We start from the raw sequence: 25,449 nt of genomic DNA on the forward strand, positions 1-25,449 counted from the left end.
AAATCCACCTTTTTGTTGGATTTTGTCCAACAAAAAATTTGTCCAAGTAACTTTTGATGTAAACACAGGACATGGTGTTCCGTAGTGCATGATGACATGGGCTGAGGTCAGGTGCACGTTTGATGGAGCAGAGTGTGGGTAACGTACAGCTAAAGTGGCAGTGCCCGTATCTCTTGGCGTTGGAACCTGCTCAGGCGGAAGCCAGGGCTACAGGCCAAGGAAACTCAAAGTGGCTCAGCTATTTCTGAAGGGGCATTAAAAATGTAATCAATTGAATAAATCTTGCAGACATAAACCTCAGGATCCATCTTCCATGTCCACGACGTCTGTAATTTCCCTCCGTATTGATCACATGCCTTCCACAGGCCATCTGCCTTTTTAATTAGTTAATGATTAATCAGGAAGCATTATTGATAAAGGGCCGTTTGAGATTCATGCCTGACGTATCCAGGCAGCCATCTGGTGGTGTTTCATTTTTTAATACAGTAAAAATATTCAAAAAAAATACCTTTAGCATGCTAAGAAAATCCACAAAAACCACAGGACAGAATCCCATAGGACAGCATACAATACGACAAAGGAACTAAGTCTAGCTCTGTGCCCCTCTGACTTTGAATGTGAGACAATGTCAGTCCTTTTTTCCAGTGGCTGGTGTGTACATAAGATGACTCCATGTATTCCACACTGCTTTGAACCCCAGCACTGACATCGTGGTGGGGGAGGGGATGGTGGTACAGGCAGGCGGTGGGGCGGGGGGGGGGGGGGGGGGGGGGGTGCATGGAGTGAAACTCCATGGAAACGTCGGGGGGGGGGGCTGACCTTGGCGCGCGTCTCGCAAGCGCACGCTGCGAGTCTCGAACTGGGAGCGACGCGAAGATGGTTTAGCGCCGTTAGCTTGATCTCACGCAACCTCCGAAAGAGCGCAAACGATTCGTGGGAGACGAGACGCAGGCTGGCATGGGGAGGTCGTCTCACGCTCCTGCTTTAAGGTCTCCGACGCAGGGAGACGTTGCGGCTAAAAGACAGCTCACACATAAGTGGGCTATAAAGAATAAAAGGTCCCTAATCGAGGTCGCCTGCCCTCGGCCGCCTGCATCCTCACAGGAGAACACACGTATGCGCAGACGCTGGTCTGCTGAGCAGCAGTGGCGGGCCAGATGACTTTGTGTCCTTCCTCCACACCGGAACTTCAGTGGCCCAGACAGGGCATGTAGGACAGGGCGCTGGGGTGAGCATATGGTCCCTACCTGCTAGACCTGCTACGGCTGCTCCATGTGTTGTTATCACACACTCATCCCAAACCTTCCAGATCTCTGTGCACAGCTTGTCCAAGACAAACACTGAAGGACTTGGGGGGGGGGGGGGGGGGGGGGGGGGGGGTGCAAAAGAGTTTTACATTAGAACCACCGACTAACTCCCCTCTCTCTCTCTCTCTCTCACACACACACACACATACACACCCTAGAGGAGATAATAGGTACGTCTTCTGAAATTGATGGAATTAGTAATTTCTTCATATCAGACAGTCTAATATATATGACAGCACTGTTGATGTGGAATACTAATGACTGGAATTCAGTCTAAGGGAAGCGTCTCTCATTATGAACATTATGAGTTACTCTGGTTTTAGGCAAGCCACTTAAAGCTGCCATCCTTCCCAAGTGCACAATAATGGCAAGCAGACTCACACACACACACACACACACACACACACACACACACACACACACACACACACACACACACAGCTCCACTGCATGCATACAAAACCGCTTGCTGTTCTCATTTCATGCAAGTTAAGAACATGGCAAATTGGTATAAAGTGTAGGTCATGGGGGTGGCGTGGGACCGCATGCTCAGGCCCCCTCTCCTGGCCGCGGGCATGACCAGAGGTGCGCTCGGTAGACCCGGTGCCAAGTGGGCGGGGCCTCAGCAAGCCCCCAAGATGTGCTACGTGACACCCATAGATGCCCTTGCAGAGTGCCTGAAGGAATCCAGCCTGCAAATAATAATAGTATTGATAACTATCTGGAATTGTTATTATTCCACACTGAATGTTTTCCAGACTGGATTCCTTCAAAAATCCACAAATTTTGGCCTTAGGCAACATAAGGCACACTATTCATAATTAACTGTCTGGTCTGGCTAATCTTTATGGTAAACAATGTATTTATTCTAATTTGCTGATTTTATTCATAATGGTCATGCCAGCAGGTGCTAATGATTTTGGCAGAGCACCATAATCTGCATGATTCCATGTTTTAATTAAGTTTAAACATGCAAAAAAAAATCTGTATCTAATCAGTCAAGACGATGAATAAATCCACTACAAGGTGAAACACATGTTGCTCCTGCAAATCCCTTTCTTGATGGACATGATTTTAGGGTCTATTAGCACCAATCCAGTGCTCTGTGGGTCTTCCTTGGAACTACATATTTTAACATAAGGCTCATGTCAACCATCAAGCTATGTAATGAGTAAGTCCATAACGTTATTTACAGGTGGCAAGGGCAGCATATTTCTCCAGCAACTTCTTTAGAGTTTGGCTTCCAGTACCACTGTAGAGACCATTCTCTGCGCTAAAGAGTCACAAGCATATTTTTACAATGACGATGATTGGCACCTTTCATGACACTTTTAAAGCCACCTGTGTTGAAAATCGTGCCCATGTCTCTAAGCAGCCATGTCTCAACACAGAGGATACCTCTCCAAAGCTCATATTCCGAATAATGAGGTCTTATAATGAGATCTCAAACGCAGTTGTAATATAATGTAAGTGTAATAATAGTTGTAAGGCATCTGTTTAAGCCATGCGCCATGTAGTCATTCTCACATTCGATGTTATTACTAGAAGAGGATCATTCAGTAAAATTAAGTAACCGCGAGAACAGCAGATGTCATAACATGGAGAATCGGATCCTGAATATCGAGCCTAACACCTTTAATACAGCGATGCACAAACACGCGGGTCAAGAGGTGAGCACCCAAGTGGCTGCAGACACACTCCTGTCTCCCTATCTCCGCATGACTGTCTGAGACGCTTCTGTAGCCAGCTGGATGTTCTCCTGTTGCCTGTTTAAAGCGCCTCATCGCCCAGGGCAACACAGTAAAGCGCCTGTCAGAAGCGCTCTCGCTGATAATGGCACGGATGCGCGAGCGGGGGAGAGAGAGATGCACGCAGCACGCGACACGAGCGCGCGCGCGGACACCGACTCGCAACAGCATCACAACACCCTTAGTATGTTATATATATGGTTGGATGTGGTTTTAAGCTTTCGCTGTGCCGCACGGAGGCGGGCGTGCAACGGTGGCAGGTGCGTGTGTAAGTGTTTAGACATCCATTAGGATCACTTAACAGAGACAGACATAGGGACACATATACACAAACTCTGCTTTCTGGCTGCTACTTCGCATCTTATTTTACCTAGAAACGCCACAAATACACACAGAGACAACAACAACACATATTTTGTCAGTGCTTCTCAAAACTCCGGGCGCAAAATCCTTTTGTGTTGGTCTCACGTCTGATATTCATACCGAAACACCGAAGGTTCCCTGTCAAGTGAAAACGCACTAAATACGATGTAACAGATTTGTCCTAACAGCACATCGCAGCCAGGGTTACAGTGGCGCTTGCGATGAAGCAGAAAGACGAGACGACAGAGCAAAAACTCCTACAAGCACTTAACGGGAACACGGTCCAGTCCAGAACAAGATCTTCCTGTACTTGGTGATGTAAGGCGATCGACGCGGTCGTTTGGAGCTACCTGCCGCGGCACGGAAACCTTTTAATCGGTCCAGCTATGCGTCTGAGTGCGAGAGAGAAAAGAGAGTGAGAACGGGAGAAGTTTGCTCACCTACGACCGAAGCGTGGCTCCTCTTCCCTCATCATCCGCTTGTCTGCGCGCGTGCGTGTGCGCGTGAGTGTCGTCGCGCGCTCCGCTCTCCTCTGTCCATAAGTCAGACAACGGCGTCCGCGAATGTCCTCAAGTCGTTGTGTGTGTGTGTGTGTGTGTGTATACGCCTGTGTGTTCTAGTCACACTCTCCTCCTCCTACAGTTTATTGTCGTTCGTTTTCGAGCGGTAAAAGACGCGTCCTTCCTCCAAAACACGGGCCCCTCTCCTCCACAGAGAGGCTGTGAGCGCCGGGCACTCTCCCCTCGTTCCGCAGAAGCAACGGCGGGCTAAAACGGCTCTCTTTTATCCCTCTTTTATCTCTCTTTCAGTGAGTGTGTGTAAATGTGTGAAGGGAGTGAGGGGGTTCAGGAGCGCACCGCGCTCTCCGGAGCCGCGTTGAGCTGTTGCTGCCTCTTTCTCCCTGCCGTGTAGATTTACCGACACAGAGGGATTGTGGTACAAGTGCAGATGGTAATCAAATACGCAGAATCGCTAAGGGGTAATCAGAAGAGAATAACTTAAGGTTGTTACCATTGGATTCTGAGAGTGGCTGACAGTCGCGTTGGAGTAATTGATCCGACGTTAAAAGGCCTGGTGCACATACAAAAACCTTACTGTCCACCAGTGTCAGGGTGAAATAAATCAATAGTGTATTACTAGAGTCCAAAGATCAGTGTCAAGTTTATTGGTCTCTTTAACGTCTGCCAATAAGGCTCATGTTCCCTGCTTCCCTGAAGAACCTGGACCTTCAGTCTTGCTCTCCACAACCTGTGGACAGGTCCAAATGTAAATAGGAAGGGCAGAATCTCAGAGCAGAAAAAGGAATCTCTTAACAAAATGAACCGAAAGTAGCTCTCTGGTATGGCCGTTCTCTCTATCCTCCGTGTTTGTTCACGGTCCCCTATTGCCTGAGTGAAATGACATCATGTGATTGCCATGGAGGGTACTGAGGTCACAGCAAATAATTGATAATGAATTTAGAACATTTTGGTTGTCAACACACAATAGATTTTGGTGATCTTGAATCATGTGCCAACACATTTTTAGATTAAACTGGAGCATGTGTTAGCTAGCTACATATTTTTGAACAGTTACAGTTGATGACCATGTTAGGATTGGCGGGAAAATGTAATCAAAAGAAAATGTGTAAAGACTTGAACTATTTCAGAATTAAGACCTGCAATCAGGAAGCTCCTTTAGGTGCTGTGGATCCAGACTCCCTGTGGCACTTTCCCACAGTATTGGATCACTCTTTCTCTCTCTCTCTCTCTCTCTCTCTCTCTCTCTCTCTCTCTCTCTCAAGCCATTATTTCACTCTTTCAAGGCAATGTGCAAGGTATCATTAAGACACTACAAAGCACAAAACAATGTAAGCTAGCTGGATATATAAATTGTCATTGCAGACACCTCACAAAAGCAATTTTTAACAATTCTTCATTCCACTCTGCTAGTTCAACAGAACCCCAAGTTGCAGTTTTATATTTTAGCCAACAAATTCCCACTGGAAGCAAAGATCATGGTCAGAATGGGTAATACTGGTTTATCAACATCGCGTGGGACGCATAAAGTAGGACAGTTGATTGTGACCTTGATTATGAAGCCAATATTGTTAAAGCTTCTTAACAAATGCCAGTCACAAAAAAATTGGACCACAGTCTCCATGACCTCTGTGATCTTACCTTTGACCCCTGACAAGCTCCAATGTCAGGAACACCCGTTACAGTGTAGAAATGACCTTGTCTTTCTTCCATACTCCTCTCTCTCCGTTTCTTTATAAGTACTCACTCACTCACTCACTCACTCACTCACTCACTCACTCACTCACGCACACACACACTTATTAACTCACTCACACACACTCACTTATTAACTCACACTCACATGCTCAATCATTTACACACTCACTCACTCACTCACTCACACACACACACTTACTAACACACTCACTCACACTCACATACTCATTCACATACTCACTCACTCACTCCCTCACACTCACTCACTCACACACTCACTCACACACTCACTCACACACTCACTCACTCACTCACTCACACACACACACTAACACACTCACTCACACACTCACATACTCACACACTCACATACTCACTCCCTCACACTCACTCACTCACACACTCACTCACATACTCACTCACTCACTCACTCACTCACTCACTCACTCACTCACTCACTCACTCACTCACTCGTAACATTCAGCAATGCATAATTTGTACTAACCAGTCTGCCTAAAAATTTCAAGTCTACTTAATTAAGCAATTTACTTCAAAGCGATAAATCTTTTGAATTTCACTTGAATAGCTCTGGGGAAGAGTTCAGATAAACTGATATTGACATCAAAGTCAAAGTGTGCGATAGCTGACCTGGAATGTTTTTACCACACCAGACAATTTAAGTAAAAAACAAAGCTGAATTCACAAAAAAATATCTACATTTTATTACTTCTTAAATTTCTTCATTAAGATTCTCCAGCCTGAAGGAAGGCCCCCATTCAATGTGTGTCATGGTGTTCGCCCACATAACAATAAAGAAAGAAAGAAATTCTCTTGATTGTACAGAACTCAAGAGATTAAAATCTGCAACTAGAATCCATTCTGACCATCTTCTGTCTTCACACATCTATATTTACCCCTCAAAAACAAGGCACCAGACCAGCAGGGGCATCAGAGCAGAGGCCCAAACACAATAAATATTTGAGCTTGTCTTGTGCATCATGTAATATTCATCATATTTATATCATCTTTTTATAGGCTTGGGATGCCACTCAGGTCAAATTGGCTGCCTCAATTCTATTTTACCCACCAGCATTAAAGGAGTCTTGTTTTCACATTAAATCAATACATAAACATGACTGTTAACTTTATGCACTTAGATGTCGAGTTTTACATAGTCAATGAAAAACACCTGGTGCATTCATTTCAGCGAACTTCAAAGAACTATGAAGTTTCTTAGCTTTAATTGATCACATTTAACTTTGTAGCCCTTAGCATTCTGGCCTAAGAAAAATCAACAAACTGAACTTGTTGTGTGAATTAACAATCAAAATTAATTGTGCAATTAAATAACTGCTTATTCATTTATTTACTTTGTGTTTTAAGCATAGATTACCTGAGGTAATTATAGAATGTGAGTCATGCAGTAGGTAAAATTATCAAGTTTCTCTTTCACACACACACACACACACACACACACACACACACACACACACACACACAGATATATTATTTCATTGGCAGAGGCACTGAATGGCCATCTTTGACACATAAGGCAATTGTCAGCTTGTTTTTATTCACAAGCTCAAACTAACAGCATCCTTGCTCTTGATATCTATGTAGCACTGCATTTTAGGCAGGGAGCAATAGATCAGCCCAGACAACTTCATTAGACTGCCCATTAGCCAGGAAGAGAGAGATAGGAGAAAAGATGGAGAGAGAGAGAGAGAGAAGTGAGGGAAGAGAAGACCAACAACACCGCCTTCAGCGGGAAGAGATGTAAAGGATGAAGAACTGTGGAATAAAGGGGTGTAAACACATCGGAGAAGAAAAACTCTGAAGAGAGAAGCATCAGAGGTGGAGCTGTACGGCTAACACGGCCATGTTGGAAACGCACCGAGGAGGGTGACACAAGGTTACGCTAAAAAAAAACACCTTAAAACATAGATGCGTAGTTGTTATATGGCTGACACATTTCAATTAAGTGGTTATAAAAAGATACACCCATTTTAAGGTGTATATTTTGTTTTGTTTTTTGCTAACTCCTACTGACAGTATTTCACAAATGTTTATTCTAAAATCTTTGCTGTGGACACAATGCCTTCGTATTCTGATTCTGTTTATACTCTACCAAGTCCTCATGTGTCCAGAACCCACTGCATCAGTCACACTATGCATGTATATATGTGTGTGTGTGTGTGTGTGTGTCGCACAACCCTTAGCCCAAAGCTAACCTCTCAGCCAAGTTCCAGAATAACTCCCTCAGCTCCTGTGCGCCCTACCCAGGCATGAGGAAATGTTCTCAGCTATACTTCTGTCTCTGTTACTCATGTCATAGACAGTGAGAAATTACAGCACCAAAATAGGACGATTTGTTAAGCTGTGCTTGTGAATTATCCCTCATGGGGAGCAAAATAATTTATGAACTCAAGAGAATATGGAATGAAAATGGAAAAAAATATATATATATATATATATAAAACCTGGTTCCCATCTGCAGTAAAAACGACAGCTATGAAATACCATTTTGGCCCCTCAGTATAGGTCTGTGTCTGTGCTTTGAAGAGAGAGAGAGAGAGAGGGGGAGAGAGAGAGAAAGAGAGAGAGAGAGAGAGAGAGAACTGATGGACTCTTTTTTTTCCTCTTTAAAATGTCAGTCTCTTCACCGCTTCATCTGTCTGACTGTCCCACGCGTCTGTCTGCACGAACCCTCCCGAGACCCCCGTGCGAAACCTGCCGTGCTGCCGCGGCAACGGAGCCTGTGTTGTGGCGATGAGGTGCGCTGCCGTTATTCTGCCCGAGAACCTCCGCAGCCCTGACGCGCATGTAAATGTGTCGCCATGGCCGCCGTCGTCCCCGGCGATGCGGATGAAGCTCCGCCCCCTTGCACGTGCACCCCGAGATCCTGTAGGCAACGAGACTCCATACAGAAGCAGGTAAAGAAAAAAAAAACACAAGGTGGTAATAACACCAAGGTCACGGGTTCGACTCCCAGGGAGAACACACACTGTAGAACTGATAAATACATGCAAATTGCTATCGATAAGAACACCTGCCCAAATCCTGAGAATGTAAATTACTTCTGAGTCTTAGTTTACCTCTGGGGCAACAAACTATATCGCGTACTATGAGGCATTGCTATATACAATATGAAAGGAGCACACTTTGTCTTGTGCCTGTCTGGGAAGCAGCCCACCAACACATTTCCCCATAAATAAATAAAAACTGTAAGGTAACACCAGAGCATACTGAGGTCAGGTCATATTTAATGGAGAGAGCAGCACCCTGGTTTCAGGCGTTGGCTTGAAACTCTCCACCTCTCCAGAAACAGAGCACAAACAAAAATGTGCAGGTACAGTTTTCTCAGACTGTGTCTCAAGGGGGGTTCAAAACACCAACAAAGAGACTTGATTTAATGCTGTGAAATGCCTGTGAATGGAGGTCAAGGGTCACAAAGAGGGAGACTGGGGACAGAGAGAAAGGTGGAAACTAAGGGAAAGAGGGTGAGAGAGAGAGACAGAAATGAGAGGCAGAGAGAGAGAGAGAGAGGGAGAGAGAGAGTGAGTGGGAGTGTGCAAATGACAGAGTGCTCTTTGAACGGCAGTGAGAGGAGATGGAGAATGACAGCTCCCACCCCGTAGACACACACACACACACACACACACACACACACACACACACACACACACACACACACACACACACACACACACACCCCACAGTGCTGCCAGTCTCCCACAGAGTCTGAAGTGCTCACTCTGACATAGGACAGCTGAGTCTCTTGTGTTACACAATGAGGCCGAGGGAAGATACTATGTAAATGTTTCTGCTTCATGACTGCACAGTGCATTAGCCATCAGTCTTCACGGAGCTTCAGCTTAGCAACGGCGTGCTAATTGCACGTTTTGCTGCTCTCACACAGAGACCAGTGGGTGGAGAAAGGTAAGGACTTGATAGACCCTTGGTATGGACCTCTTAAATCTCAACGTCGGAGGCGAGGGTGTTGATTTGAGAGCAGGAAAGAAAGAAAGGGAAGAAGAGAAAGAGAGAAGGATGAGAGAGAGAGAGAGAGAGAGAGAGAGAGAAAATGTACCGAGGATCTGAGACTGGAGGTTAAGCTTCCCCGAGGCTGCCATCTTTCTTTCTCAAGGAAGAATGAGTGTGTGTGGGCGAGTCACATCCTTTACCAACATATACTGTGTATGCTGTGTGTGAGTGAGTGTGTGTATGTGTGTGTACATGTGCCGTTTATATAGGGAGAAACATATAGGCGATTTGCACTAAACATACAAAGTGAAATAATTAAAGGCACATTATGTAACAATAAGTATTTCTAAAAGATACACCACAGGCCAAACTAGTGTATATAAATGGACTATTTTATATTTGTCATACCTTTTCATAAAAAGGTTTCCTTGTTACAGCTGTGAATATAAACATTGCTGTTTTTTGCCAGTAAGGTCAAATGGCTACACAGTAGTATATATTTGCCTACGCCTGCTGACCAAGGTCACTTGTACCCACACGTGTATAACTCGGTTCTGAGTTCCCCTTCAGGTTACATTATCATACATTGAAATAGATTGTTGCATTGTATACGTATGCAGTATAAAAGCAATATATATATATAAATATATATAACCATATATATATATATGGTTATTTTTTTGATTACAACAGAATGAAGCCCTGAACTGCTAAACACAACACTACTGTGTACAGAATAAAGGGACCTAATTAACGGAAGGTTGACTACTGGGTCAAGCTTGAATCTGTAGGCATACATTGAAAAGAAAAGGCCATGCAGTCACAACACCTGATTGGACACAACGATTACCAATAGCAGTGTTTCTTCTTGTGAAATGTTTCTTCAGAATTTCTTCAGCTAGTGGCGGCCACGGCACACGGGCAGACGCTTCGCTAACAGATCCCAGATCCCAGTAATCTAACACTCCAAGATCCATTCTCGAAGGAAATCTAGATGGCTGCATTTCCACTCCCTCATGTCCTTGAAGTAGAGTCTGCTCTCACTGATGTCTACAAGCATTTATTTGAGGTCCGTGCCACCTGCTTCCGCTAACGAGCTCTCCTCCTTAGCGACAGTGGGCACCTAATTAGCACCCACAAACAAGGGGCTGCGTAGCCAGAGCAAATAACTTTTGGGCACGGGTCGCATCCCGGGTCATTGGGTCTATCCCTGGGACCTCACTTCAGAGGTCGGCACCAACCAAACGGGTCTCTGGTGGGGGTTGGGGGTAGGGGGGGGTTATGAATGTTAATGTCTGAAACACTAATCAAGCCCTCGGTTACAGTCTGCAAGGTCCGGTACTGATGTCAATGTTCATCGCGGATTCCCGAGGTGCTTATTAGTTATTAATCATAAAGCATATTGTTCAGCACCTAATGTGAATTATTCAGTAGCAACACTGAGAAATTTGTAGCTAGTTAAAAGCATGAGGAATGAGTGGGAATTCAAGTGTATACGTGCGTATAACAAGAACAGAGAATCCTAGGAGAAACCAGGTGCTAAAGACTTTAAATTAAAGAGAATATGAACTCAAAGATGGGAATATGGTAGTTAACATAGCAGATGTAAAAACTGCAGTAACTAACCCAGTTCTACGAAACTGTAATGTAATCATTTTGTGTATAACTTCACTTTTAACGAGTTTCATGTAGCCTTCTAGTGCACATATATTCATTTCTTGATGATGTCCCTGAAATCAGTACACCACAGCCTGCTGGAACTCAGGTACATGACTGAGAGGATTGTTGTATTCCAAGGACGATCGAAGGAGAAAAGCCATTGATTTTTTTCATCTTATCTAGAGCAGCAGAAAAATTACATATAAAACACTTTTTCGAAGTTCACACACAGTACAACACTGTAGGAGTGAATTTAAGCCAAAACTTCGGCTCAAACTCACGTGTCCCTGTGGACTTGCCGTAGGGTCAAAGCATGGCTTGGAAAACAGAGCCAAAGCAGACAGCTCAGCCATATGCTGAAACACCTGGAACACACACACACACACACACACACACACACACACACACACTTCTGCAAAAGGAGCTGAATCCTGCAGCCTCTCTGGCAGAAAAATGCAAACACACACTGCAAACACGTGAAGGCAGCTGAGGGAACTCTTCCAAAAATATCCGGGTTCGAGCCGGGCAGTGCCAACCAGACATGGAGGTAAAAGCAAGCTGACGAAATGCAAATGAGCTCCTTATTAGTTCAGAGGTTCCACAGTGTTTATGTGCAGTGCTGAAAAGTGCATCTCTGTGGATTCATGAAAGAATAACAGGATGGCATGACCTGGAAATATAGTGTGTGAGTTGGGTGTGTGTGTGTGTGTGTGTGTGTGTGTGTGTGTATATATGTGTGTGTGTGTGTTCCAGGTGTTTAACTGTGTTAAATCACTAATCCCTAAGCATTTGACACTGTTCTGCATTTAAAGTCATTCAAACCCAAGAAACTTGTAATAAAACTTTCCTGCAATGTTGCTTTTGATGTCTTTCCCAGGTACACACACACACACACACACACACACACACACACACACACACACACACACACACACACACATACACACACAACAGACTCATGTTGCTTTTGATTTCTTTCCCAGGTACAACACACACACACACACACACACACACACACACACACACACACACACACACACACACACACACACTCACTCACACACACTCACACACTCACACACTCGGTAATGCTTCAGTAATAATACAGCTCTGAATATAACACAATGACACGACATTGTTTTCAGATCAAAACACATTCTGCTGTTTAACCTGTCGAGAGCGCCTCTTCAGAGTCTAATGAGGCCTGTGATCAAACCAAATCACTCACAAACCCCCTACACTTGTCCAAAATAGAACCACTGCCAGCATGTAGCAGGCACAGGTGATGGAGAATCAGGCATGGAGGGGTTGGGGGGAGTGGGTGGGGTAGGTGTTGGGGAAGGAGGATGGGGGTAGAAAGGTTGAAAGAGAAAGTCGACAGCAGTGATGCTTTTCATGTAGGAAAGAAACATGAAAATAATATACAACCCTTGCTGCCTTCTACAATTGCCCCTGCTACCTTCTACAACCCCTGATCCAGGGCACGTGTGCAGTCTCACTGCTGTCTGCTCACAGCACAGTTAAGGTCACAAATAAAACACATTGAGGCATCTTAAACCACAGTCACCTGAAGGACCAAGAGTCAGACTATCAGATTAAGCGAGATCATTTAGAAATTAGCCGAGGCACTTGCAGTATCTTGGCCTACTCTCCAGTCTGGTGTGATCACGTTCCCCAGTCCCCTCACCCAGCAGTGACTGGTGCCGTCGGAATAACTTGGCACAAGCAAAGGAAAAAGAAGGCATTAGAAAATATTCTGCTAAACCGAAGTTCCAAAATGTCAGCCTATGCACTGCTGAGTCAAAATTTTCTTTACATTTACTGCATTTGGCAGACACTTGTCCAGAGGGAGACTTACAATTTTCAATCATGGTAGGCGGTGCGGTAGATGAGTGCAGTGTTATGAGTCTTGCCCAAGCTTTCTTAGAAGTATTGCACACAGCATCTGCCTTGACAAGGAATTGAACCCCAATCCCCTAGAGAAAAGGCAGCGTTGTAACCCACTACACCATTACCAACCAGCCTCTCCAGCTTTTCCAGCTTGCTTTTTTATTTCAGTGTTTTATAGTTGATCACATTGAGAACTCCTGCCTGGAGAACTGGAGGAGGCAGGAACATGTTATATGATATAAAAGGTGCCACTGGAACCTGGTTTTAGTGCTCGTTAGTAGTCTCCGGTGTCTCCTGTGACGGCTGTGAATTGTAGGGGAGGCCAGACTCGTCTTTTATATCTAGACTCCCTCTGCGATGTAATATCTTCCCATAGACTCTCCTACAATTTGCCATGCTGATGATACCCAGCTAATTCTACCCTTTTCACCTTCTGACATGCAGGTTTCGATCCATATCTCAGCATGTTTGACAGGGATCTCATCATGGATGGCAGCTCATGACCTAAAGCTGAAGACCTTCTTGATCATTTAATCTGAAAGTGCAAGAAGCCTCGGTGTAACTGCAGATGAACAGCTGTCGGTCTCAGATCGCGTCACAAGTTTGACTTGGTAATGTGGGTTTCATCTTGTTCTTTCTTAGGAGGCCACCCCTGTGTTCACCCTCTTGTCATCTCCAGAACCCTGTAGCATGGCTGGACTTCAATGCTGCTGAATCTTCCCATAATCAGTCCAATATTCGACTCACTTCACTGGAGTCCTGTACCTGCTCACGTCAGATTTAAGACTCTGATGTTTGCCTACAAGGTCAGAATTGACCTGCTCCCTCCTACTTGAAGACAGTGGTTGAGCATCCACCTGTACCTCAAGCATTTTGATCTTCAAGTGTTGAACCACTATCCTTGACATCCATAGAATACAACCAGTATGACTCTTCTCCATCCTAGCACCCAGATGGTGGAATGAACTTCCGGCTGTCTTCAAAGGCAGACTGAAGACTCATCTCTTTCAAAAGCACTTAATCAGGCACTTGAAAGATCTCATGTTTGCACTCGCCCAGTGTTGTCATGAGTTCTGCAAGCATTTCCCTACAAAACATGCCCAGATCAAACCCCCACAGCACACACCCTCAGCGATGTTCACACTCTCCAGAATACTAATCATCCCCACCTGGTTCTTATCGCCTCTAATTACTTTCCTATTTAAACTTCCCTCTTGCTCTTCCGGGTAGTGTTGCCATTCTTGTAATGCCTATTAACCTTTGGTGCTGCCTGGATTCTGCTCAATCCACTTGACTTTTGACCGGACCGACAGTGATAAACACCATGTTCCCAGTACTGTTGACCATTCACACCTAGTGAGAATCCTCAGAACCGCAGCAAGTTCTCAGTGTTAATAACACTTCTTGATTTTGGCTCCTACCCTTCCCTGTGTCCTTATTATCAGTTTTATTTTGTAATTACTTTTGAATTATCTTGCAAACTATAGTATTGTACTGTACTGCATTATACTGTACAAGCTAGGTTTCAGCACTGACACTCAATTCTGGTTTCGGTATTTTTGGACTCTAACCTATATGTGCTAGGTAAAGATGCTTTGAGTAGACAACTAAAGCACTTTTGTAAGTCAGTCTGGATTAGAGCATCTTGCTAAATGCTGCAATTGTAAATGGAACAAGAGTGGAAATGTAAGAATAAAGAACATCACAGTCACTGGTCCAGTGTAAAGAACAGCACTGTCACTGGTCCAGTGTAAAGAACAGCACTGTCACTGGTCCAGAGTAAAGAACAGCACCGCTCCAACGTAAAGAACAGCACAGTCACTGGTCCAGAGTAAAGAACAGCACAGTTCCAGCGTAAAGAACAACATTGTCACTGGTCCAGAGTTAAGAACAGCACTGTCACTACTCGAGTTGAAATGAACAGCACTGTCAGCTGGGCATATGTGGACATTCAGTGTATCAATGTATACTAAGACTTAATGTGCCTGGTTTAAGTCATTATGGGAATGGCCACACTGCTATCTCCCTCTCTCAATCTGGATCTAAAGAATGTTGTCATTTTTGTAAGTTTTTTGAACAGTGTGACTTCCATGTCACCATGAGCCTGTCATCGGTAGTGTCCAGGACCTATGTGAAAACAGCCACAGGTTTAAAGGAGAAAGGCATCCAGCTGAAGGGAGATTCTTGACTGGCTTTGCAGCCTCAGGCTAAAGTTTCACCTCGGAGTGCTGTAGTCCACTGTGATGGAGTGACTTCCAGACATTGATCGCAGGGTCAGTGGAGTTGTTCTAGTATAGCCATGGTTTTTAATTAGTCTTTTCTCACGAGGTTATTTTTTTGTTGTGATACTTCAATAAATTCAGGAGGAAGGGAGAGTTGTCAATGTGTAGCGAATCCTGACCTTCAGAACTAGTTCACCAATCTACAAGCACCATTGCACTCTGCTCTTACAAAGCTCACCACAGTTAAGGTCCGCGAGGGCTTTGCCCTGTCCGTCAGCTATGAAGTCTTTTCACGCTATCAGAAAGTAACCGACATTTCTTCAACCCAACCAGGTGAAAGGTGGTAATTTTTATGCTTTCCATTTTATTTGATTGAGTAGCAGAGACTCAGCGTGAAGCAGGGAACGAACAGAAGACGAACGTGCTTCTTTGCGACTCACCTTCCTGGTCACCATCTGGGTCTCCAGAACCCATGCAGAGCAATGTGTGATTGCTATTACTTTTGTCCCAGAAAGTACAGCTAAAGCACAAACCCTAAATGAAACACGTTTGATGGATAGTGACACAGTTTCTGAACTTGATGCTTTGGTCACGGACTGAGGAACTTCCACTTTCTCACAACCACTCTAAAAATACACGCAAGACTCACAAGGCAACTTTAAATGCCAATGTAATGCATTTCAGACATGAACCCTTCTTAATAAACTCATCATTTTATTAAATTAAGCTTAAATTATACTATACTTAACTCCAAATGTCTTGTATCTATGCCATACCCTAGATTATTGTTTTATGAAATCAATATTTCATGATAAGTTTCCTTGTAGTATTAGGGCCAGTATAAAGCTTTGATAAATGTATTACAAGACTGAAACGATATAAATAATGAATCTGTCTTCATTTTTCTTGATATAAATTCTTAAGACGAGGGATTGAAGGGTTTTAAGGCCTCCATTTGACACTATTGATCTACGTACACTTTTAAGTTGTCGCAGAAATGACATCGGCCTTGGGACTGTGCTAAAGTGTTTTCAAATAGATTTAACAAGAATGTATTGTTTTGTTTCTTATGATGACCATGACTCATGTAGTGTATAAATGTGTGTGTGTGTGTGTGTGTGTTGATATAGTAAAAATTATCCAAGGTTTCCAGAGCAACAGAACATTTCACACAGACATCCTTCATCCAGCAGTGGTATAAACTGCTTTCACTTCCTTCCGCTTGAGAAGTACTCTGCTTGCTCAGCTGATGAAGGTCCACAGACTGAAGCATTCTGTTTCTCTGGAAACCTGTGTACTACACCCACACATGCATTCATTTTTATTACCTCTCACACACACATATGAATCATATATAACATATGAATCATATAAGTGATTCACCTTTAGCCTTTTTTAACATAGCCTCAATTGTTGCCTTAATATTACTGTTTCATAGTATCATTTTCCCCTCATCTAATTTTTTATGATCTTTCTTATTCAACTCATAGCTTCCTGTTTCATCCACTCTTACCTTTTAGGTGTTTTACTGGTACGTTTTAGGTGAAGGTATCCTAGCTACAGCTGACACACTCGCTGCCTCTGCAGGAGAGAGGGCTCTGTTGAGATGCCACCCAGTGTCAGCCTCTGTAGCTGCGGAAATGGAAGGAGATGTTTGCCAGTAAAGTGAAGCTGATATTTTCTACCTTGCTTAAAGGTTTATTATTATTTAATAATGAATTATATTATGTTATTTGATATATTATATTAATTAGGCATATTATTTAATATGGATCGTGTAACTAAATGCAAATGCACTTGAAAGTGGTGTAGTTACAAGAGTAAGAGGTGACAGACGACTGTGATGGTTTCTTGACGTAAAAAGGGTTTTTAGGTCCAAAAATAGTGTAACATGGTTTTAAGTGGTAGGGGTAAAGTCATAAAAGAGGTGTTACAGGGTTTCCATGGCAGAGATCAAAATCACACTCAGGAGCCGCAACACACAAAGCGGCTTTTCCCGCCATGACACTCGATAGAACAGCCATGAAAACAAGCAAGAACCGACAAGGTGTTATCTCTGTCCGAGAAACTGCTGCTCTCAGATTTATATATTTATAACACTGAAACGCAAAGCTCCGAACCTGATGTCTAAAAACGGCACCTTTCAGCCTTTTATATTTTAAAAATAAAATCGTTATAATACGATGTTTCCATTTCCATGGTTAAAGCTAGCCCACCTCCCACCTTCTAGAAGCTTCTTCTGTCTGTCTCCTTTGCTCTGGGCGTCGGTTTAGAGTGGCCACCTGTGGATATGCGGAAGAGGCGTCTCAGCTCGATGCCTTGTTGGGCGTGTAAAGGACATGGCCAGGTGGGCGGAGTCACCTCCGCGCACCTGCAGGGTACGGTCATGCGCCTGGCAGCATGTGTGATCCTGCACAACGGTGAAACCACGTCGGGTTTGAGGGCACTAGGACAGCGGGAGGGGCAGACAGCACGTTGACCGATGCCATCTGTTCAACCACAGGCGTCACCTAGAAACCTCGGAGATAAGTACACAGTCTCAAACACACTCACACGTGCAGGAGAGCAACAAACACTGTGACACAACACTGTGATGACCATCCACCCAACTCTCTCCCCACACAAACACCGCATGCACACACACAAATGCAAACACACATGCACACATGCATACATAAACACATACACTAATGTTATGCAATGTGGACAAAATACTAGATTTTACAGTATATTTTATTGTAACACACTTTGCCATGAATTAAAAACACTAGCATGACGTAGGTAGATTTTAGCCTTTTTATACAACATTTGGTAGGGATTTATGGACCATGTGAATACAGTGAATCATCAAAACACCCACAGTTCATTGGAACCACTGAGATTAGTCAGAGTGCCTAAAGCACACATGCACACACATAAATAATAATAATAATAACTTGTGATTTATTAAAAGGCTAATTTGCATATCTACATTGCAAAGGCTGTTTTTACAATTAGTGTTTAACAAATAGTTCCGTGCAGCTCCAACACACAAAAAAAACACAATGACTAGATCTACACCAACACACCCGACACACACCCGACACACACCAGACACACACCAGACACACACCATTACCGATGTCATGGGCGAACAGCTATTACACTTTGAAAGAGGCCTGGGCCACTACTGTAATGAGATGTTTTATGTTGTCCAGGTGTCTGGCGTAAACCCAAGGATAATGAGACAGCCACAGAGGACACTTAAGCCATGCTTAAGTGGACGGACAGGCTAGGTGCTGTGGAGATAGGCAGCTCGCCTGGGTCGCAGCAGTCAGTGTGTAAAGCAGGGCTGTCAAAAAGTGATGCCTCTTTATTTTGAGGTGCGACTTTCTGATTTCCTGCTTGACTAGTAACCCTGTCACTCTGCAGTTGATTGGCTGTCCTGGGGGACCAGTGCCCCGAATGTTTAATCCTCAGTTCAGTGACACCGTTCACATCAGGATGTGACTTTTCAAGTCCAGGTCAGTGAAAGAAAAAACAAAAAAACATGCTCAGCACAGGATGCCAGTGTCATCAATCCTGTAAGGCTGTATTCTGAATGAGTAAGTAGCATCATTGTCTAAACAATCCTGTAAGGCTGTATTCTGAATGAGTAAGTAGCATCATTGTCTAAACAATCCTGTAAGGCTGTATTCTGAATGAGTAAGTAGCATCATTGTCTAAACAATCCTGTAAGGCTGTATTCTGAATGAGTAAGTAGCATCATTGTCTAAACAATCCTGTAAGGCTGTATTCTGAATGAGTAAGTAGCGTCATTGTCTAAACAATCCTGTAAGGCTGTATTCTGAATGAGTAAGTAGCGTCATTGTCTAAACAATCCTGTAAGGCTGTATTCTGAATGAGTAAGTAGCGTCATTGTCTAAACAGTCCTGTAAGGCTGTATTCTGAATGAGTAAGTAGCATCATTGTCTAAACAATCCTGTAAGGCTGTATTCTGAATGAGTAAGTAGCGTCATTGTCTAAACAATCCTGTAAGGCTGTATTCTGAATGAGTAAGTAGCGTCATTGTCTAAACAATCCTGTAAGGCTGTATTCTGAATGAGTAAGTAGCGTCATTGTCTAAACAATCCTGTAAGGCTGTATTCTGAATGAGTAAGTAGCGTCATTGTCTAAACAATCCTGTAAGGCTGTATTCTGAATGAGTAAGTAGCGTCATTGTCTAAACAATCCTGTAAGGCTGTATTCTGAATGAGTAAGTAGCGTCATTGTCTAAACAATCCTGTAAGGCTGTATTCTGAATGAGTAAGTAGCGTCATTGTCTAAACAATCCTGTAAGGCTGTATTCTGAATGAGTAAGTAGCGTCATTGTCTAAACAATCCTGTAAGGCTGTATTCTGAATGAGTAAGTAGCATCATTGTCTAAACAATCCTGTAAGGCTGTATTCTGAATGAGTAAGTAGTGTCATTGTCTATACAGTCCTGTAAGGCTGTATTCTGAATGAGTAAGTAGCATCATTGTCTAAACAATCCTGTAAGGCTGTATTCTGAATGAGTAAGTAGCATCATTGTCTAAACAATCCTGTAAGGCTGTATTCTGAATGAGTAAGTAGCGTCATTGTCTAAACAATCCTGTAAGGCTGTATTCTGAATGAGTAAGTAGTGTCATTGTCTAAACAATCCTGTAAGGCTGTATTCTGAATAAGTAAGTAGTGTCATTGTCTAAACAATCCTGTAAGGCTGTATTCTGAATGAGTTAGAAGTGTCAGCTGTAACTAATCCTGTCAATCTGTAATCTGAATGAGTTTGAACTGTCATTGCCTAAACACTGCTGTAAGGCAGCGTGCCGAACGAGTTAGAAGACTCAGAGATATGAGCTCATGGCCAGGAGCAGCCAAGGAGACTGTGGTGTGCATCCCAATTACAGCATCAATCACACACAACTATAAACACACATACACACAAATACACACACACACACACACACACACACACACACACACACACACACACACACACACACACACACACACACATACGCAGCTGCACCTAAATCCAATTACAGCGTTAATACAGCATAACAGAAATGCAGAACTCCCACAAGACCACAGCTGCCCTTTCACAGCCTCCGTCCACACGAGCCCACACACACACACACACACACACACACACACACACACACACACTTTCTCTCTCTCATTCTGAAACACAGATACCGACAAGATTACAGTGATACAATGACATAGGATATGCACACAAACTCCACACAGGTGTTAAACAAGCAAACATCAGTACACACACACATACACAAATACAGCATATATATAATACACTATACAATATTCTCATCATCTACCTTCTACCTCCTAGCACTGTCTAGTTCGATCAACTGTAATGACAAATTTGTGGCCCATTTTATAGAAAAATCACCATTTCCACCCCTCCAGGAAGCACCCGAAGCCCTGGGGAGATCGTCTGCTATGGGTGTCCCACACGCCACCCTTGCCTGCAGCACCGGTGCCACAATACACTCCCGCAGGACCAATGTCTTCACACACAGGTCTGAGGCCATGCATTCACCTCGTGGAGTTGTTCAGCAAACCTTAGCAAAACTATAATGGCAACAGTTCTCACGGAAAAGGCTTGTTATTGTTTATTATTATTGTTTACAGACACCCGGCAGTTGTTCAGGAGAAGGTTCAGCTTCGTGCGACACGTTTGCTTGAGGATTAGTCCCCCACAGTACTTGACTGACAACAAGTATTAATGTTTGTTTATATCTCCCATATTGCAGTTTTAAAGATGGCATCCTTTAAAAAAAAATAAAACGGTCTCTACTGGATGTCGCCACTGTCGTCTGCCCACCGCGGGGACTGCTCTGAGCTGAGGCCTGTATCTCTCAGTCGCCAGGGGGAGAAACACTTCTCTCTGAGGTGGATAACACACACACAGCTGAAAGATGCTAACCCTGAGGCAAAGGGCACGTATCTCCCCCCCCGCCTCGGCCGTCCCAATTGGAGCGCGACGCTGCCAATCAATCACCCGCGGCAGCTCATGATGGACCGATAAAGCCAGGGGAGGGGAGGGGTAAATGGGTTTCTCGTGACTGGACAGCTAAAATGGCCACCCTCCGTCTCTGTCACCTGCTCTGAGGAGCTGAGGCATTGTGGGAAATGTCCTTGCAGAGACAGATGGTACCAAGGACGAACTGCGAGGCAATGCCACTGCATCCTCGCGACCACCGCCGGTGAGAACGCCGGGAAAATCAATAATCCGAAATGGAATGACAAATGGCACGAGACAAAAAACTGCTTTCCCAAAGACCCCTGAGGCTCAAAAAAACACCGAGGTCTAATGAACTTGTGCGACAAAGTGATTAAACCTCTTTATTTAGACAGAGTGATTAAGTCGCAATGGCAGCAGAGACTCAGTCATTATTGATATTTTTGACCACCTAATGAGCATCATCGATCATAATTCCAAATTGGGCAGAATTTTTTCGAACAGCTTGACCTAGTCGGCCAGCTAGAGCAGTTCCTCTTCCCCAACACCGCCTTTGGCTCGGCGGGTACGGCAGAATGTCCCGGGCTGGCCCTCTGCGGTGGAATCAAGCTTTTTATCTGGGTAATTGGCAGCAAATGATTGTCTCTGATTGATGCTGCTGGCTAGGGAAGTGCGTCTGTTCATTAGAGAGTTCAGAGGCACGGAGGGCTGCTTATAGACTGACTATGAGCTGCCATCCTGAGTGTATTTACACACTACCCTCCCCCTCCCTGGGATCCATTGAGATCTGTGCTGGAAGCATGTGTGTGTGTGTGTGTGTGTGTGTGTGTGTGTGTGTGTGTGTGTGGTCTGTCACTATGCCGAAGGAGGGAAACATGCGAACAAGGCTGTGCAGACGAGTGCCGATCGGCATGTGTCGATCAGGCATGAGTGCTCACTGCCTCGGGGCTTGACACGTCATGCCTGCGCGGGAAAGCGAAAGCTCACACGTCCACTTTTCCTGCCGCAGTGCCAGAGCGCGCCGTACGCCGGTGACGTGCGTGTCCCTGACGACTGGTTAGACCGCTGCAGCAGTAATGGGTTTAATGGGCGGCTGCACCAGAGTGACCCCTGCAGACTCCTCGGCCACACCTCCTCGTTAGCAAATTCTCCTCCCTCCCTTGTTCCCTCATTCATTCTCTCCCTCCCTCACTCTCTCTCTCTCCGTCCCTCTCTCCCTACATCTCTTCCTCTCCCTCTATCTGTCACCCCCCCCCCCCCCTCCCTGCCTGGAGTTTCCAACCGAGCAGGATCCTTACATATTACAAATCTGTGACACGTCGTTCCGTTGCATGACATCAGGCCGAAGCAGGGATTTAAAACACACACACACACACACACACACACACACACACACACACACACACACACACACACACACACACACACACACACACACAGACGTGGCGGCTTGCATGGGTGGGACCCGAATACAGAGAACGCAGTTTCAGCATGCTTTCACACAAGGCTGGGCCTCCCAGCTGTGCCTGGGGCTCGTGACGTCATCTCATCTGACACCTGTGCAGCATCTCTGGGCTGTGGGACTGAGATGCTCTGTACCACGGAACTTCTTTACTTACAGGTTAGGGCTACAACAGATGGCCAGACCACACACACACACACACACACACACACACACACACACACACACACACACACACACACACACACACACTCATTGCAAGCCTATAACATTTTTCACTCTGCATGTGTGTTGCTCCACACCAAGGTGCTCCGTGTTCATTCACTTCATCCCAATGCCACCTGCTTCCTTCATTCAGATAAAAACTAATAAAAAGAGAAAGAGCAGAAGAAAAAGAAGAATAGCATTCAACACACACAGAATCTCAAGGGGAAATGAATCCCTCTCCACCTCCTCCTCTGCTCTCCTCCGCTGGGCAGGTGAAGGACTAGCAGCCTTGTGGAGGTGTGAAGGTGCTGTGGCATGCAGAACCCACACCACCAGGGGCAAGACCCACACCACCGGGGGCAGGACCCACACCACCGGGGGCAGAACCCACACCACCGGGGGCAAGACCCACACCACCGGGGGCAGGACCCACACCACCGGGGGCAGAACCCACACCACCGGGGGCAAGACCCACACCACCGGGGGCAGGACCCACACCACCGGGGGCAAGACCCACACCACCGGGGGCAGGACCCACACCACCGGGGGCAGGACTCACACCACCGGGGGCAAGACCCACATCACCGGGGGAGGACCCACACCACCGGGGGCAGGACCCACACCACCAGGGGCAGAACCCACACCACCGGGGACAAGACCCACACCACCGGGGGCAAGACCCACACCACCAGGGGCAAGACCCACACCACCGTGGGCAAGACCCACACCACCGGGGGCAAGACCCACACCACCGGGGGCAGGACCCACACCACCAGGGGCAAGACCCACACCACCGGGGGCAGGACCCACACCACCGGGGGCAGGACCCACACCACCGGGGGCAAGACCCACACCACCGGGGGCAGAACCCACACCACCGGGGGCAAGACCCACACCACCAGGGGCAGAACCCACACCACCGGGGGCAGAACCCACACCACCGGGGGCAGAACCCACACCACCAGGAGCAAGACCCACACCACCGGGGGCAGAACCCACACCACCGGGGGCAGGACCCACACCACCAGGGGCAGAACCCACACCACCGGGGGCAGAACCCACACCACCGGGGGCAGGACCCACACCACCGGGGGCAGAACCCACACCACCGGGGGCAGGACCCACACCACCAGGGGCAGAACCCACACCACCAGGGGCAGAACCCACACCACCGGGGGCAGGACCCACACCACCGGGGGCAAGACCCACACCACCGGGGGCAGGACCCACACCACCGGGGGCAGAACCCACACCACCGGGGGCAGAACCCACACCACCGGGGGCAGGACCCACACCACCAGGGGCAGAACCCACACCACCGGGGGCAGGACCCACACCACCAGGGGCAAGACCCACACCACCGGGGGGGGGAGAGACTGTCACAGAGCTGGAGCCTGGAACGCATAATCTGCATAATCCTGAATGAGTGAAGGACAGACTAAGGACATGGCAGCTCAGGGATTATTTTTTTCTGCTGTAGTCCTGAGAATAAGTATGGTCACACACGTGTGTGTGTGTGTGTTCGCAGGAATCGGTCTCTGTAGGAGCCCGTGTAAAAACGTTCTACATCTACAACTTCACGTGCAATGTATAGTTTCAAATCAACATTCTCGAGCTCAGTGTGCACAACTGCACACACACCTGTAAACAAATATGCGCACAAGCTTTGTTTAAAATGCACGCGCAACTACACAGCGTTGCGGAGCTGAAGACTCGCTCAAAAGACTGCTAATCTCACACTGTCATGTTGCTCGGTTCAATTAATACAACACACACACGCATCCAGAAACACACGCTCTCTGGAAACATCACCCACACATCCTTCCTCTTTCTCCAGGGTAAAAGAGAGAAGCCGAGCGCGCAGACCCACCAGCTTCGGCCTCTAATCGGGCCGTCGCGCTCTCGGGAGCGATTAATAAGCTCCACCGAGATGACATTCTCTCCCGATGAGATTTTACCAAAACGGCAGGAGAGGAGAGGAAGGGGAAATAAATAAATAAAATCCAATATGGAGGCGGTTGTCCGCGAATGGCAGAACCCGCGCGGTGTCAGAAGAGATGAAATTTCCTTTTCCATGATGGCCACGGCTAAGGTCGACAACAGTAAAGGTTATTCGGAAGAAATCTTATCTTTCACTCCCCAATTACATTTTACTCCCCAACCAGGCGACTAACGTGCAAGCCGGTTCAGGAGGGCAACTACTGTAGCACGGCTTGTACAAATGGTTTGAATACCGATGGAGTTACGATGGAGAGCGTTTGCAGGCGAAACGCTGGTAATGCGCCAACGGCTCTTAATGCCGTCACGTAGTGAAATCGTTGCGATCCTAACGCTGCTGTTATAAACACACCATGAACGCAGGCTGACCTATCGTCGTCCTGCTTGTGGACGTGCACGTGTGCGCACGCC

At 45.8% G+C, this 25,449-nt stretch overlaps 1 protein-coding gene and 1 long non-coding RNA gene across 4 annotated transcripts in view; one reads left to right on the forward strand and one right to left on the reverse strand.

The window, feature by feature from the left end:
* lingo3b (leucine rich repeat and Ig domain containing 3b) overlaps window positions 1–4,305 on the reverse strand; it is a 33,590-nt gene extending 29,285 nt beyond the window's left edge. The window contains exons 1-2 of one of the 2 annotated variants that reach the window (XM_076991374.1): window positions 3,859–4,305; window positions 1,248–1,348 (exon numbers count right to left, since the gene is read on the reverse strand). The gene's annotated coding sequence lies outside the window, so the exon portion shown is untranslated. The remainder of the gene's footprint in view (window positions 1–1,247; window positions 1,349–3,858) is intronic. The other variant, XM_076991373.1, reaches the window with a different exon arrangement.
* The window catches only part of LOC143493169 (uncharacterized), a 34,683-nt gene extending 13,513 nt beyond the window's left edge, over window positions 1–21,170 (forward strand). Inside the window, exons 1-3 of one of the 2 annotated variants that reach the window (XR_013125357.1) lie at window positions 9,448–9,573; window positions 20,816–20,928; window positions 21,041–21,170. This is a non-coding gene — a long non-coding RNA (uncharacterized LOC143493169). Of the gene's footprint in view, window positions 1–9,447; window positions 9,574–20,815; window positions 20,929–21,040 lie in introns of those variants that run through there. The other variant, XR_013125358.1, reaches the window with a different exon arrangement.
* Window positions 21,171–25,449: the final 4,279 nt, after the last annotated feature.

Source organism: Brachyhypopomus gauderio, unplaced genomic scaffold, assembly GCF_052324685.1.
Source record: "Brachyhypopomus gauderio isolate BG-103 unplaced genomic scaffold, BGAUD_0.2 sc82, whole genome shotgun sequence".
Taxonomy (NCBI): Eukaryota; Metazoa; Chordata; class Actinopteri; order Gymnotiformes; family Hypopomidae; genus Brachyhypopomus; species Brachyhypopomus gauderio.